Source organism: Sander vitreus, unplaced genomic scaffold (assembly GCF_031162955.1).
Source record: "Sander vitreus isolate 19-12246 unplaced genomic scaffold, sanVit1 ctg248_0, whole genome shotgun sequence".
NCBI lineage: Eukaryota > Metazoa > Chordata > Actinopteri > Perciformes > Percidae > Sander > Sander vitreus.
This window is the reverse complement of record NW_027595419.1, coordinates 1-5,000: the sequence shown is the minus strand read 5'-3', so window position 1 is coordinate 5,000 and position 5,000 is coordinate 1. Positions and strand designations below refer to the sequence as shown.

Sequence of the window (5,000 nt, the reverse complement as noted above, 5' to 3'; positions counted from 1 at the left end):
TCTCAAAAACGCTGGTCTGGGACGCTCCGCTGGTCTTTGTTTCTAAGGTGACTTCGTCTCTCAGTGGTAGGGTCATGGACGTATAATCAGACCGGGATACAGCGTTGGAGGCGGAGCCAAAAATAACCCGGATGACCTCCGCTGGCCGAGCCTGTGCAGCTCTTCTAGACCAAATGTTACGGCACCGAATGGATCACATTCTGACGGTGAAACGAGTCATTTGTCTCCACTGATTTGCAGACGTCTCTTCCTACGGGAGAAAGTCTTTCTGCGCCAGTCGGCATCACGTGACGGACGCTGGGAGTTGTAGTTCCACTGTTTGGATGCTCAGTTTGCTTCGCACTTCGCCTGAGGACGCTCCCTCTGCAGGACCCTGAAGAGGCTCATGGGAAATATTTTTTCACTTTTAAATGACAGAAGGGACAGACACACACACACACACACACACACAGACAGACACACACACACACACACACACACAGACAGACACACACACACACACACACACACACACACACACACACACACAGACACACACATACATACACCAGACAGTCACACACACACACAGACACACACATACATACACCAGTCACACACACACACACAGACACACACATACATACATCAGACAGTCACACACACACACACACACACACAAACAGACGGACACACACAGACACACACACACACACACAGACACACACATACATACATCAGACAGTCACACACACACACACAGACAGACACTGATTTGCAGACGTCTCTTTCTACAGGTGAAAGTCTTTCTGCGCCAGTCGGCATCACGTGACGGACGCTGTTGTAGTTCCACTGTTTGGATGCTCAGTTTGCTGTGTGTGTGTGTGTGTGTGTGTGTCTGTTTCTGTGTGTTTGTGTGTTGGTGTGTGGGAGTTGTAGTTCCACTGTTTGGATGCTCAGTTTGCTTCGCACTTTGCCTGAGGACGCTCCCTCTGCAGCACCCTGAAGAGGCTCATGGGAAATATTTTTTCACTTTCAAACGACAGAAAGGACAGACGGCCGTCTTCCCAGCTGGACAAAACTATAACAAGTAGGATTATATCATCATGGAGTTATAATCTTATAACCTCCTTTGTTTTAAGTCTAGTAAACCTTCATCAGATGGTGTAAACTCACAGAGTAAAGTTGTGATATCACGTCAGCAATGTTTGTAACGTTACGCCAAAGACGAGACGGATGAATGATATAAAAGATGCTGTAAGATTCATCTGGTCCGATGCTTTTATTTTGAAGGGGAAATCTGTTTATTTCCCTTTTACGAGTGTCCACATCAGTCAGTACTTTTTTACAAAACCTTTAAATCATTGAACAAAAGACCATGTTCTCAACATGTTGACGAGCCTACAGGTTAATAACGTGTGTATTGAGTCGTCGTCTGAGACGTTGTTATCATGCTAATCCAATGTGTCTCTAGCTTGAAACAAGCTTGTGCAAACCGGGGGTTAGGTGCTAATGCTACCCCCTGCTGTCCTCCAGAGTACCACTAGGGGGACACGTACCCCCTGCAGTCCTCCAGAGTACCCCTAGGGGGACACGTGCCCCCCCTGCAGTCCTCCAGAGTACCCCTAGGGGGACACGTACCCCCCTGCTGTCCTCCAGAGTACCACTAGGGGGACACGTACCCCCTGCAGTCCTCCAGAGTACCCCTAGGGGGACACGTACCCCCTGCAGTCCTCCAGAGTACCACTAGGGGGACACGTACCCCCTGCAGTCCTCCAGAGTACCCCTAGGGGGACACGTACCCCCTGCTGTCCTCCAGAGTACCACTAGGGGGACACGTACCCCCTGCTGTCCTCCAGAGTACCCCTAGGGGGACACGTACCCCCTGCAGTCCTCCAGAGTACCCCTAGGGGGACACGTACCCCCTGCAGTCCTCCAGAGTACCACTAGAGGGACACGTACCCCCTGCAGTCCTCCAGAGTACCACTAGAGGGACACGTACCCCCTGCAGTCCTCCAGAGTACCACTAGAGGGACACGTACCCCCTGCTGTCCTCCAGAGTACCCCTAGGGGGACACGTACCCCCTGCAGTCCTCCAGAGTACCCACTAGGGGGACACGTACCCCTGCAGTCCTCCAGAGTACCCTAGGGCACAAAAAAATAGCACCACACAAAAAATAGCACCACACTTCAGCGGTAGCATAATGAGGGTCCCTACATGTTAACCAAAGCATTGAGAACATTGTAAGTGTACAGACTATTACATATATATATATATATATATATATATGTGTTATAAAGACAGTAGCTGTCTCTCAAACCGCCTACTTGCACACTTCAAACAGTTTTAAGTATATCGTGTAGATCAGTGGTTCTCAAACCTTTTTCAATAATGGACCCCTTTTGAATGGTTTCTTTAAGCCAAGAACCCCGCTTACCAGCGCTAATCATTTTGGTAGAAAAAAAAGTCTCTATGAAGAGGAAGAATACAGCGATGGCGCTGTCAGAGACAGATTAACTAAACAGCAGCCTTGGACCTGGACAACATTTAGATGGTGATGAGAAACAGAGACAAAAACTGTAAAAAAAAATAAGACAAAAACTTGGAAAAAGACGGTAGAAAGAAGGAAGGAAGGCAAGAATAGGTCGAAGATAGTATAAAAACCTTCAAAAACACTGACATAACTTCGAAATAAAGCAAGAAACTTGTAAAAAGTAGAAGGATGGACGGCAGGAACGGGTCCAAAGAAGGAGACACATGTCACATTTTTGGTAGGAAAAAACCAAAGTCTACATAAAGAGGAACAATGTTCTGATCTATTATCTATCTATCTGAACTATTAAACATTGTGTTAAATATCTCACGTACCCCCTGCAGTCCTCCAGAGTACCCCTAGGGGGACACGTACCCCCTGCAGTCCTCCAGAGTACCCCTAGGGGGACACTTAACCCCTGCAGTCCTCCAGAGTACCCATAGGGGGACACGTACCCCCTGCAGTCCTCCAGAGTACCACTAGGGGGACACGTACCCCCTGCAGTCCTCCAGAGTACCCATAGGGGGACACGTACCCCCTGCAGTCCTCCAGAGTACCCCTAGGGGGACACGTACCCCCTGCAGTCCTCCAGAGTACCCCTAGGGGGACACGTACCCCCTGCAGTCCTCCAGAGCACCCCTAGGGGGACACGTACCCCCTGCAGTCCTCCAGAGTACCCCTAGGGTGACACGTACCCCCTGCAGTCCTCCAGAGTACCCATAGGGGGACACGTACCCCCTGCAGTCCTCCAGAGCACCCCTAGGGGGACACGTACCCCCTGCAGTCCTCCAGAGCACCCCTAGGGGGACACGTACCCCCTGCAGTCCTCCAGAGTACCCCTAGGGGGACACGTACCCCCTGCAGTCCTCCAGAGTACCACTAGGGGGACACGTACCCCCTGCAGTCCTCCAGAGCACCCCTAGGGGGACACGTACCCCCTGCAGTCCTCCAGAGTACCCCTAGGGGGTTCAGTGTGGAAAGATGGACCCTACTCGCACTAAACGGGCGCCATCTTGACTACAAAGCGGAAAGGGGAGGGACCAGGGACGTCGACCGACAGCTGATTGGACGAACACGTCACATGGTTATGCATGTACGTTAAAGTGTATTTTGTATGTGCTGCCTTCTTGGCCAGGGCCCACTTGTAAAAGAGATTTTAATCTCAATGTGATTTTTCCCTGGTAAAATAAAAATGATGGAGGATTTACACCGTAATATTTGTATTTGTAATCTTCTGCGTGTGTGTGTGTGTGTGTGTGTGTGTGTGTGTGTGTGTGTGTGTGTGTGTGTGTGTGTGTGTGTGTGTGTGTGTGTGCTGCTGTGCGTCCCTGTGTGTGTAACAAGCATAGTGTGCACGTGCTGTGCACGAGTCTAGGAGCATTTTACTAATGCTCTGTTAAAATAACAATGAAATGCTGCGTTATTGACTTTAGACCAGGTTTTTGTTGGTCAATGGTGCCATCACTTCCCACTGCCTCAAGATAGCAATACTCCCAGAATGCACCTGAACACACCTCCCTGTAAGACCAGCACGCCCAGGATGCACCTGAACACACCTCCCTGTAAGACCAGCACGCCCAGAATGCACCTGAACACACCACCCTGTAAGACCAGCACGCCCAGAATGCACCTGAACACACCTCCCTGTAAGACCAGCACGCCCAGAATGCATCTGAACACACCTCCCTGTAAGACCAGCACGCCCAGAATGCACCTGAACACACCTCCCTGTAAGACCAGCACGCCCAGAATGCACCTGAACACACCTCCCTGTAAGACCAGCACGCCCAGGATGCACCTGAACACACCTCCCTGTAAGACCAGCACGCCCAGGATGCACCTGAACACACCTCCCTGTAAGACCAGCACGCCCAGGATGCACCTGAACACACCTCCCTGTAAGACCAGCACGCCCAGAATGCACCTGAACACACCTCCCTGTAAGACCAGCACGCCCAGAATGCACCTGAACACACCTCCCTGTAAGACCAGCACGCCCAGAATGCACCTGAACACACCTCCCTGTAAGACCAGCACGCCCAGAATGCACCTGAACACACCTCCCTGTAAGACTCGGTAGGGACCTTTATCTTTTACGGTGGACTGAGACCTCAAGAGGGTTTCAGGTTTGACACATCGGTTAGAGATACAGATTTCAGATACTCTACTGCAGTAAAAGTACTAATACCACACTGTAAACATACTCTTTTACAAGATAACAGTAAATAAAACTGAAGTAAAAGTCTGTAAATATTAACATCAAAACTGTACTTTTTTCCTAAGATATTACGACCTTTTATCATGAAATATTAGGACTTTTTATCATGAAATATTAGGACTTTTTATCATGAAATATTAGGACTTTTTATCATGAAATATTAGGACTTTTTGACCTTTTTCCTGAAAATATTACGACTTCTTTTTCCTGCAGTAAAAGAAATTAGTTCAGTGTTTGACCTTTAAACTACAAATAATGTCTTAATGTTT

General features: G+C 49.1%; 1 protein-coding gene across 4 annotated transcripts in view; it reads left to right on the top strand.

Annotated features, from left to right (window-relative positions):
* The window catches only part of adam15 (ADAM metallopeptidase domain 15), a 60,580-nt gene extending 59,336 nt beyond the window's left edge, over positions 1-1,244 (top strand). For all 4 annotated transcript variants that reach the window (XM_078244479.1, XM_078244481.1, XM_078244480.1 and 1 more), the window contains one exon: positions 1-1,244. This exon is cut by the window's left edge and continues 371 nt beyond it. The gene's annotated coding sequence lies outside the window, so the exon portion shown is untranslated.
* Positions 1,245-5,000: the final 3,756 nt, after the last annotated feature.